This window comes from Mandrillus leucophaeus, unplaced genomic scaffold (genome assembly GCF_000951045.1).
Source record: "Mandrillus leucophaeus isolate KB7577 unplaced genomic scaffold, Mleu.le_1.0 Scaffold31, whole genome shotgun sequence".
Taxonomy (NCBI): Eukaryota; Metazoa; Chordata; class Mammalia; order Primates; family Cercopithecidae; genus Mandrillus; species Mandrillus leucophaeus.
This window is the reverse complement of record NW_012103254.1, coordinates 190,159-203,089: the sequence shown is the minus strand read 5'-3', so window position 1 is coordinate 203,089 and position 12,931 is coordinate 190,159.

The window sequence follows — 12,931 nt, the reverse complement described above, 5'->3', positions numbered from 1 at the left end:
TTTATTCTAGTTAGCCATTCATCTAACCTTTTTTCAAGGTTTTTAGCTTCCTTGTGATGGGTTAGAACATGCTCCTTTAGCTTGGAGAAGTTTGTTATTACTGACCTTCTGAAGCCTGCTTCTGTCAACTCATCAAAGTCATTCTCCATCTAGCTTTGTTCTGTTGCTGGCTAGGAGCTGTGATCCTTCGGAAGAGAAGGGCACTCTGGTTTTTAGAATTTTCAGCTTTTCTGCTCTGGTTTCTCCTCATCTTTGTGGTTTTATCTACCTTTGGTCTTTGATGTTGGTGACCTACAGATGAGGTGTAGATGTCCTTTGTGTTGATGCTGATGCTATTCCTTTCTGTTTGTTAGTTTTCCTTCTAATAGTCAGGTCCCTCATCTGCAGGTCTGTTGGAGTTTTCTAGAGGTACACTACAGACCCTGTTTGCCTGGCTATCAACAGCAGAGGCTGCAGAACAGCAAATACTGCAGAGCAGCAAATATTGCTGCCTGATCTTTCCTCTGGAAGCTTTGACCCAGAGGGGCACCCACCTTTATGAGGTGTCTGTCAGCCCCTACTTGGAGGTGTCTCTCAGTTAGGCTACACAGGGGTCAGGGACCCACTTGAGGAGGCAAGTTCTCTGTTCTCAGAGCTCAAGTGCTATGCTGGAAGAACCACTGCTCATCTGAGCTGTCAGACAGGGACATTTAAGTGTGCAGAAGTTTTCTGCTGCTTTTTTTTCAGCTATGCCCTGCCCACAGAGGTGGAGTCTATAGAGGCAGTAGTCCTTGCTGTAGTCCTTGCTGAGGTGCGGTGGGCTCCACACAGTTCGAGATTCCTGGCTACTTTGTTTACCTACTCAAGCCTTAGCCATGGTGGACACCCCTCCCCCAACTAGGCTGCAGCCTTGCAGGTCAATCTCAGACTTCTGCGCTAGTAGTGAGCAAGGCTCTATGGTTGTGGGACCTACTGATCCTGGCATGGGAGATAATCTTCTAGTCTGCCAGTTGCTAAGACCATGGGAAAAGTGCAGTGTTTGGGCAGAACTGTACTAATTTTCCAGGTATAGTCTGTCGCAGCTTCCCTTAGTGAGGAAAGGAAAATCCCCTGACCCCTTGCACTTCCCAGGTGAGGCAACACCCCACTCTACTTTGGCTTGCCCTCCGTGGACTTTACCCACTGTCCAACCAGTCCCAGTGAGATGAACCAAGTGCCTCGGTTGGAAATGCAGACATCACCCATCTGCTGTGTTAATCATGCTGGGAGCTGCAGGCCAGAGCTGTTCCTATTCTTCCATCCCATTTTTCCCCTATTCTTTAAAAGAAAGATGTTGAATAAATCCATCTTGCTAAACATGAAGTTAATCTATACAGATCTCTAATTCACTCAGCAAATATGTTGCTTTCCCATGCATCTCTTATATGCAACTCAAAACATTTTTACTGAGGAACAATTTTTCTTGAAAGTATGACCTTTTATGTTTGAAAACTTGCAATACATATACTCAAGTTGAAGAGACTATATGTGACAAAACCTACACAATATAATTTTTGTAAATTATCAATCACATTTTAGGCATAATAAATTTTGAAGATATAAAAAGTGGGATTTGTGTCTAAATCTCAGAGATATATTAGTATACAAGACCTCTCAATAACAGGATAATATACAATATTCTCCTTGTCCTTTACTCTTCCTCTTCTTTTTTCCCTCATAGTACCAACTCTTTTCCTAGTAACAATAGCAAAGCTAGGTTTTTACACAAGTCATCTTGGTTAATCTTCATGCTGCTCTGGAAAAGTAGATAGCAGTAATGTCATTTACCACTAATTAAATGCTCAGTCAGCATTGTTACAGTACTTGTTTAAGGTCACAATATTGGTGTCAGGGTCAGAATTCAAACCCAAAACTGTGTTCTGAAAACAGTTGCTAAATAAACTGGAAAAAGGATGGTATTTTATCCATGTTGCTATAATAGTGTCCACACTTCACTTTAATGAAAAAATGTAAATGGTTTTGCTGAATTGGAAGATGTGCATTAGACCCTGAGGGAGAATATGATCTCATTAAAGAACATATTTTTATGAGGTTGTTGTGTAGAGCTCCTGAGAACAGTAGTAGCAAATTAAACTGAAAAGAAGACTTGGGACCAGGTCATAGATCATCTCTCTAAGGAATTTAAGCTATATTTAAGAAGCTGTGGAGTCATTATTTTTGTTTAACAAGTAGAAAAATTATGTGATAAGCACTATAGTAAGAATATATTAATTAGGACATTTAGGAGGTATCAAATAAATGCTTGATAAATCAAACAAAGAAGGTGGAGGAAAGGATCTATTAGATGATCTCTAGGAAGTTAAGAATGAAGTAATAAACTATGACATAGAAAAAACAATAGATTTATCAGATTGGGAGAAAGCGAAACTTAAACCTTATTTCATCACTAGGTAACTCAGAGACATGTTTTCCCCCTCCAGAAGCCACAGTGTTCTCAACTAAACAATGGGAACATTAATGATCAAACCTCTTAGCTCAAAAATTATGTGACTTTGATCTAATCAATTGTTTTATTTTCTTTTTACAAAACAATTTTGAGTGTGAACAAACCAGATCTTTGTTGTATATGAATTGTGTTTTCTGCAAGGGGCAAATGATTTCTACTGGATAGGTTTGAATAATAGCATTAATGCAGCACTGAATATGGGTGAAGGATATTTCCGTGAAAATAATGAGCTCAAGTTGGAGCAGGAGCTCAATGACCAGTAGATTAAGGCAGACTGTTTGGAAATGCCCTATGAAAAGCCCCACTGCAAATCAGAAACACTGGAATATAACCCAAATTGGGAAGATAGTCCAAGGAAATCTATACAAAGCCTCTAATTAAAGCCTCATGTAGATGTTGATAAAATCTGGAGAAAACACTTAGAATGAGAGGAAGGAATCAGTGACACAGACAAGTGCTCTAGAAAAAAATATGCCAGTGGAAGAGATTGTGCAATAAGAAAATCATAGAAAAGCTGAGAGGGAATGGTCAGCACAATAATAGCAGATTCAAGAATGTGCACCTGACCAGGCATCTGTGACTCAAGCCTGTAATCCTAGCAGTTTGGGAGGCGGAGGTGGAAGGATCATTTAAGTCTAGGAGTTCAAGATCAGCTGAGGCAACAAGCAAGACCCCTACTCTACAAAAAAAATCAAAAAATTAGCTGGGTAAAGTGATGTGAACCTGTAGCCCCAGATAAAGGAGAAACTGAGGTGGGAGGATCACTTGAGCCCAGGAAGTCTAGGTTGCAGTGAACTATGATCATGCCACTGCACTTCAGCCTGGGCACAGAGTGAAACTCTGTGTCAAGAAAAAAAAAAAAAAAAAAAGTAAGAACGTACACCCTTTCAGAAAAAAAGAAAAGGGACAATTGACCCTTGAACAACGTGGGGGATAGAGGGTTAGGCAGTTAGGAACACCACTCCCTACACAGTAAAAAAATCCACATGTAACAGTTGACTCCCTAAAAACTTATCTAGTAATATTTCACTGTTTACCAGAAGCCTTACCAATAACATGAATGTTGATTAACATGCATTTTCTATGCTATGTGTATTATATACTGTATTCTTGCAATAGAGCAAGCTAGAAAGAAAATATGTTTTTAAGAAAATCGTAAGAAAAATATATTTACCATGAATTAAGTGGAAGTGGATCATCATAAAGGTCTTCAGCCTCATCATCTTCATGTTGAATAGACTCAGGAGGAGGCAGAGGAGGGATTGTCTTGTTGTCTCAGGGCTGGCAGTGGCAGAAGAAAATCTGTGTATAAGTGAATCCACACAGTTCAAACCCAGGTTGTTCAAGGGTCAACTATAGTGCTAAATATAACCTTTGTCCTATAGTGTCACATGCAGTAGAGAGATAATTTAAAACAATATTATTCAGAGAGCTGAAAGTGTTGTACAAGGAAGGTCATTATTGACCTTCAGTATAGTTTCACTTTGTGATAGGGCCTCAAGTCAAAGAGTAATAAGTGTTTTAGGAGAAACACAAAATATACTGTTAGTATTTCAAGATATTCAGAGATGTAGAAAGGAAGGAAGTCCTGTTTAATGTGTAAGCCAGATCTACAAAAGACTTTTTCATACTATGAGTTACTTGTGTATCCTATGATACATAAGAAATTTGGTTTTTTGCACTGAGTGTTGAAAAATATACATTGACTTGAACTAAACAACATCAATTTGGGCAAACGTATAAGCAAAGATGATTATTTTTTAAAATGTAAAAATATAGAAGAAGCCAAGAATACTTAATGGAGAAAGACAACAGAAGTGGGGGATGGAGAGGGTATCACAAATAATATTAGAGAAAATAAATTGGGGATATAATAATAGTGAAAAAAGAGAAACAATGCACATACAGTAAGAAATTTTAGGTATGCAAGGATGGTGTGGCTGTGAGGATAGGATTGGTAAGAAAGCAAATGTGTGGAAATTCCTGAAAAAGTGCTGACAGTTTGCACACATCATGGAAAGCTGAGCCAAGGCTGGATAACATGACATTCTAATGCATTGTAACAAAAGGAGTCTTCACCTATTTTGATTCTCTTCAATGAGGCTTGGAAACCTAGCGAGAGAAGAATACAAAAGAAGTGACATGTAGTCAAGATCAATATCAAGCTTCTTTCCCCTTGCTTCTGCAAGGATCATATGCATTCACAGCACAGGATGCTGAAATAAATCACAGATAAAAACTGTGGTTGGGGAAGAGTTACCTGCATGAAAGTTAAGTTATGTAGACTAAAGACAGAGGTGGGATTTATGACTTTATTGCAAGCGGAGTTTTTGAAAATATTATAAAAATCTGAACTTTAAGCATTGTGTCCATTGAAAGATTAAAGGGGAGTCTCCAGGCCATTCCAGGGAAAGAGACCACTAGGTCCTGTCAATGTTTTGGAGACAGCATTTACTCCTTGGCAATAACGGAGAGATGGAGCAGAACATCCTGGTGCATTATGGGAAGTGCCCCTGGGAGAGCAGACCAGAGAACAGAGTAGCTTGCAAGCACGAAGATTATAATATCTCAGCTTGACCAAGCCATAAAGCTGCCTGACTTCAAGGATCACATGAGCTTAGATTCTGACTCTTTCAACAGTGGTTAAGAGGGGCTGAAACAGGTGTCCTTCCTCCAGTTTTCAGGTACCATAAAAGTGAATATCACATACACTTCTCTTTACCTGAAAAAAGTCAAACTCATTACTTTGAAGTTATACCTTGTATTGAAATTTCCTAAAAAGAGTAATTTTCATGTCTCCCCTAGAGGTTGTGTATAAGTTAAATCTAATATATTGTAATATGTGATAATGTAATTGAGGAACAGAAAGTAATTGAAATTCATTAATGAATTAATCCTTGGAAGACTACTATAAGATAGAGAAGGGAAACATATTATTTTATCTCAGGAAAAACTGAGGCATGGTGTAGCTACCTATCTAAAGCCATTTAAAATAAAGCTGAAAGCTATGAATTCTAGATGATTTTATATTGTACCTGACCTAGCTCAGAAAAAAAAATCAAAAGAGGCAGATTCATGCTTTCCAGGCATGCCCCGGGAATGAGGGAGGATTCTCTTTTTATGTTAATCCATTCTCTTTGAGTCAAAAGCTGACAGTGCACAGACAACAAAGGGACTGCTAAGTCTGCTGTCCAAAAATACTCACCACAATTTGTCAGGCTTCACATTATACATGGCTTTTTACACATCGCTGGCCTCTAAACATAAAAGATCCTGTTGGTTTCCCTAATTAAATAGAGTGAGATCAAAGGTTCACCAATGTCTGTCTGACTGTCTCACGGTATTCCAGAACTGAAAGCAAACGAGAAGTGTAGGAAAAATGTGTCAAAAGTTCCAGAGATTGAGCTCTCTTTTTGGTTTCTTTACCTTTAGAAAAATAAAAATAAAGCCAGGGCAGCCTCTGAATGTTGCTCATATTTCTTTTGTTTGTGTTTTTCCTTAATCAGCTAATTGTTTCGTCCTCACACTTGGGGAAGACTGAAGTTCAGAAAATAGAAATACCAGACATTTCACTTGTGTAGAAAAGATGACATTGCACTAGGGTCCAAAAATGCTATGATGAATACTTTCTAGGTACAAAAAAGACCCTGACACATGCATTTTCGTAAGTCAATAATATATAATAGAAGAAGATGTATTAAAATAATATATGGCTGGTCTTGAGTGACTAAACTCCTACTTTAGAATTGTGAATCCATCCATAGATTGTTCACAATGGAGGTACTGTTTACAGGAAATTCCAATGTCAAAGACATGATCTAATCCTGATTCCTTTGGGGTGAGTCAATATTGATTATTCTCATTAGGGGAACAATAAGTAATGGATTTGGAAAAGGCCTTCTCTTTTAAGACTATTATGCTTTGGCTGAAGAAGACTTTGAAAAAAATTCTTAAATATTTAAAGAAAATACGCTAGGATGTACTCACTGCATCTTTCTCCCTCTAAGCATATTTAATTATTCCAAGATTCATAAAGATAAAATATATTTGAAATATTAAATAAATAACTTTTATCTAATAGATATTTTGCATCTGATATGGTCTCTTATATGACTCTCAACACACATCAAAGACTTTCACATGAGTTTTCTATGTAACATAAAATAGGCTAACTAAAAGTGTAAATGACAAATAATTATCAACGAAAGGTTACCAGGAAAAAAAAGTAAATGCTTGCATATTTTACTAAGCAACAAAAATTACTTTCTTCAATATGCTCTTTATTAAAATGTAATAAAAATCTCTCCTGAGAACCAGATGGTAGATGACATGATAAATTAAAGCCCTACATAAGTGCAAATAGAAAAAAAAAAAAAACTTGCCACTGACATAAATGACATTTACAATATCACATATGTTTTTTCTAATGAATATGAGATGATCTTGATATTGCAAAAGGCCTTTATTCCAGAAATGAAACAGCTAGAGGAGAAAAAAGTGAGGCAGCAACTTGCAGTTCTATAGAAACAGAAAATGCTATCTATGACCTATATTACAATTTGAAAAAGAATATTTGAATAATAATGAAAAATTGACACAGCTAGAAAGAATACTGATTATTTTTCAATTAGGATATTCTCTTATTCTTCTTTTATTTCTATTTGTCAGACATGGAATAAAAATAAATTATGTATCTAATATATTTAATACCTACCTAAGTACCTTGACTCTGGTCAAATGTGCTCCAAATTATTCTGTTAATATTTATATGATTATGCTACAATTTAGCTTACCAGCATATGGAAAAGTCTCAGTAAGTGCTTATGAGAACCTATGATATTCTGGGTTATCACAAGCTTAATTTGAAATATTTCTCAACCATTTACTGGCTGTATGATTTTAGGCATATTACTGAACTACTGAACTACCCTAATCTTTTGACTTCTTTTCCTAAAATTGAGGATTTCATTAGTATATATGCTAAAATAGTAGATTTAAACAGGGTGATGTAAACAACACTTAAACACTTGACACATGTTAGACCTCAATAAAGCATCAGTCATTATTATTATAGTTCACAGGTTATAATAAATACAGACAAAAATATAAATTAAATACTTCAACACTAATTGAAGGCCATTTGCTGTCTCAGTTATAAGTCTCATTTCTTAAGCTACAACATACACTGTTTTGGCAGATCCTTTTCAACAGTTGTTATTCGTGCCTGGCTGTGAAAACATTAATGGCTATGCATACCAAACCGAGCTCAACTAATGCCATAAACCAAATATATAAACATTTTAGGAATTGTTTTTTGTTAGAAATGGCCAATAAACTGCTTATTGCTTTGCAAATATTTAACCTGGGAAAATAATGCTACATCTGCTAAAACCTTGCAGGGAGTAGCTGATGGCCCATTAATTACATAAATGCGGAAGAAACAAGCAAGAATTGTAGGACCTGAAGAAATCTGGTCATTAAGTATGCTCATAGCAAGCTGAGAAAGAGGTGACATTTTGAAAAAGAAAAATAAATAAACAAATAATATTCTTAGATAAATTTTAGGTTGATCATAGCAAAACATAATAGATAGAGAGCTATGAAAATGAAAATATTTAAACTGAAAGCCCATATTCAGTTCGCCTTATCTCAGTAGTAGCACCTTTTCTCACCTAAGTATATGGCAGTAACTAACTTTACTGGTAGTCTGTCTCAGTGTTAAAAATGAAGTTGAATGCCAGTCCACTTCAACAAAGTCATACATGTTTATAGAAATTAATAATAGGAGAGCTCTTCATCTGACCTAAGAATTTGAACTCAACATTTTTGCAAATGTTACATTTTCTTGGCATTTGATGAATCAAGATGTGAAAGTTTAGTCTGGGAACTAATCTCACATACCGTATTTAGTAAATAGTTCATTTATTTCCCAGTTGATCATCATTCATATCATACATTGTATATTAAAGATGCATAAAATAAACTGATTTATGAATTCACATGGATGATGTATGAGTTAAAGTCCCAGCATGAAACAGATGGTCTTCAAAGTGTTTAACTGGAACAAATTTCATAGAGGGTGTCTATACATGGAGGTGAGGGTGAAGTTAAGAACAACAAGGAAAGCTAGAGAAACAGCAAGGGAATAGCAACAGCAGAAAACCAATAGCTCCCTGAGCTGAAGGGGCTAAAAGAGAGTGTAGTGTTTATGAAAGTCCAACCAGAGAGATCTCTATGCAAGTGGACAGCCAACAGGAGTTGAAGGCACGGAGGAAGATAACCACTCACAGAACAAGAGAGCAGTAAGTATTAATACCCAGACCAGTCTTTCCTCCTAGCTGTCATCTCCATCACATACCTCCCATTGGCTGAATACAACAGAAAACCAGAGGACAAGGAGCTGACAGAATCTCTAAGGTTCAAACTCCCAGGCCACAGAGCAGTATAGAGAACAGCTGGGATTGAATAAGGAGTTCTGGGGTGGGAGAGAGGATAAACAAAATGAAAAGCACAGATGAATAAAATGTGATTGGATTGCAAACTTAACTTTTAAAGTGCACGATAGTGATACTATTAAAAAGCAATGATAAAACTTTTCTTTATGGTAACTGTTTCACTATATGCACAAAATTGTTTCATCCACCACATTTCAAATTTAAGTATTTTTTAATTCATACAAATGCATGCAATAAAGTGCAATTACAGCTCAATTAAAGTTCCAGTGCAATTAAAGTACATTGAAAACAAATGATACAAAACAAATCTTTGGTGTTGCTTTTGTTTGCTTTTACTGGGATTTTGGCTCTTTCAAGTACCAATCTGTTATTAGAGATACAGTGGAAATATATGGATTTTCTATGTAATTTAACTAATAAACAAGTTATAATAAGTCATTTATCAAAATACCCCATTTAAATTGTGTATACAAATCTTGGATTTGAAATGGTAAAGAGAAGGTTAAAATAAGCATTTGTGCATTCAAATTGAAGGATATATGCATTAAGGTTTGGTAGCATTTTAATGGAAGAAATGGGGAGGGCTGACAAGTTCTCAAAATGTTCAAAGATGACACAGGCATACCAAAATCAGTAAATGAATTTAAAAATACTAAATAAAATAATAATGCTGAACAAACATCTGCTTTCATTTGCAACCCAAACAATAAATGCTATATATACACTTATCTTCTAGGTTCTAACAGAGTAGAATGTTATTGGAGTTTAGAATCAGGGCTAAAACATAAACAAATATTCCCTTGACTCATATTACATGAAGAAATTCAAACTATCAGACTAAGTGATGCTGGTAACACAAGGAAGTCTACACTATGGCTTCCCATTTCTAATGTTTACAATTGAAATGAAGACATGAGACTTCAACACATCAGTATTCTGTTTGCATACACACACGCACATACACAATAGTACTATAGAAGAGTTTAATAAAATCCTTACATCAAGTGATAAGTAAATAGGAAATAATTAAAAAGAAAGTGGCATTTGGATTGAACTTGACAGATGTGTGATAATGAGCTCAGAAGAGAAGGACACTCAAAGAATGGAAAACGGGGCAAAAATAAAATTAGTAGAGAAAATGATACATACACAAGTACATACATATCATTTAAATGGCACTATCTAAATGTTATATTTCTTGAATAGGAATTCTTGAGGGAAATACTTTGCAGTATGAACAGATAATTTTGCAAAAGCAGGCAAAATCTAATTATGAGTGACCTTACGATGGAGATTATACCAAAGGCATAATCTGACGTTCATCCCATAGGCAATAGGAAACCACTGAAGCTATTTCTGATGAGGAATAGTCTGATGAAAGAGATTTAGGATGAACGGCACCAGTTAGAGAAAAGAAGAAGAAATAAGACATTTCCAGAGGGATATGAGACTGAAATTGTAAGAATGTAAAAATTAGTGGTAAAGATATATATATATATATTTTTTTTTTTTTTGAGACAGGGTTTCACTCTTGTTGCCCAGGCTGCAGTGCAATAGCATGATCTCAGTTCACTGCAACCTCCATCTCCTGGGTTCAAGTGATTCTCCTGCCTCAGCCTCCCAAGTAGCTGGGATTACAGGTATACGCCACCACACCCGGCTAATTTTCTGTATTTTTCGTAGAGATGAGGTTTCACCATGTTGGCCAGGCTGGTCTCGAACTCCTGACCTCAGGCAATCCATCCAGCTCGGCCTCCCAAAGTGCTGGGGTTACAGGTATGAGCCACAATGCCCTGCCTGGTAAAGATTTTTTAAAAGTGTGTGTGCATCAGGGGTGGGGGAGAAGATATCGGAAATATTTAGGAAATAAATAAGGTAAACTTGCTTTTTGTTTAGAACAGGACACCAGTGGAGAACAGAGACTGAAAGATGAGTTAAAAATGACTCCAAGATCTCCAGTCATGGTGATCAGAACAATGCCAGCAGTGGAAACCACAATAGACAGCTGGCCATAGAGAGAGTTCAGGCCCTCTGGCATAAAGCAGCCTCGGAGGGCAGTTCTCAGAGCAGCTTTGGAGAGGAAACTTCAGTGTCTGTACTCAAAAGTCTTCAGACTGTGTGATAACCCCAGGGAAATTTTGTTGTTGCTGGTCTTTTAAATTGTATTTGTTTTTATTTTTAAGTTTTATTTTATTCCTAATTAACAAATAATAATTGCATATATTTATAGGGCAGAATGTGATGTTTCAGTACATGTATACATTGTGGAATGATCCAATTAGGCTAATTAGAATATCCATCACTTCAAATACAATATTTGTCGTTACTTTATGATGAGAACATTTAAAATCTCCTCAGCTACTTTGTAATATCAATACATTATTATGAACTATAGTCACCATGCTGTGAAATAGAACACCAGAGCTCATTTCTTTTATCTAACTGAATCTTTGTACCTCTCTCTCTCTTCTCATCCACCACATCCCTTTTACATCCTCTGGTAACAATCGTTCTACTCTCTACTTCTGTGAGTTGAAGTTTTGCAGATTTCACATATTAATCAGATAACATGGTATTTGTCTCTCTGTGCCTGACTTACTTCACTTAACATATGAGCTCTAGCTTCAAGTATGATGTTGCGAATGACAGAATTTTCTGTTTATAGAAAACTATAAAACACTGATGAAAGATGACAGAAATAAATTGAAAGATATCCCATATTAATATATTAGAAGAATTAATAATGTTAAAATGTCCATAGCACTCAAAGCAATCTACAGATTAAATAAAATTGTTATCAAAATTTTAATGTCATTCTTCACAGAAATAGAAAACTCAAAAATGGAACATATGGAACCATGAAAGACCCCAAATAGCCAAAGAAATCCTGACCAAAAAGACCAAAGCTGGAGGCATCACAGTACTGAATTTTAAAATATATTACAAGGCTATAGTAATCTAAACAACATCACACTGGCATAAAGATAGCAACATCAACCAATGTAATAGGACAGGGAATACAGAAATAAACCTACACATCTATGATCAATTGATTTTTGACAATGGTGCCAAGAACACTCAATGGGGAAAAATGGTCTCACTAACAAATGGTATTGGGAATATTGGACATCTATATACAGAGAATGAAAATAGATCCTTATCTTACCCTGTCTATAAGAATCAAATAAAAATGGATTGAAGACTTAAGTTTAAGAATCAAGAAAATTTATGCTTTCTAGATTTCATAGTTTCAGTCTAATGCTTTAGACAATCTTGAAGATGTTTTAGCCCCAGATTAAGGAAGTGTTCCCTAGAGTTATGTTTAAGTTTATATGCTATTATAAATACGTTGAGTGTCTTGTGATTCCTAGGGTTCTGTGAGGCAGGATAGAAACAGAGGTGATGAGAGTTGTGTGAGTAATAGAGGAATATGGCCATCACTCGTTGCTCCCAGGAACTTATAATCTAAATCTGAGTTGAAGATTCAAATTTTCCCTTTATATTTTACCAGAAAGTATTTCAAACTTCTAAGTTCTGATAAGAAATATTTTGATCACATGAAGCTGATTTGTAGCCAAATAGTCTATTAAAAATCTTTCAACATTGGCGTCAATTATGTGATAAAATATATTAAATTTCACTTTTCTCTCTGACTTCAGAGAAAAGCGTTTCTTAGAAATTGCAAGGCAATATATACAGCATAGTGAGAAGGAGTCAAGGACATTAATCCACAAAGAAAAGGCACTAGAGTGTAGTTTCAGATGCTGAATCAGAAACTGTTTTGTCTTACAGTTGTTCTTATGGGGTTAATATTTTTTGTTATAAACTTTTGGAAGGCATCACATATCTCTGTATTGCTACCTCTCCTCTCAGATTGTTTTTAAGGATAAAATAGGGAGAAAGTATGAAGGCATGTGAACTGCTTGAAGAATGTAAAGTTCTATACATGAATGATCTCTCTACACAGAGACTATTGATAGCCCTTCCAGTC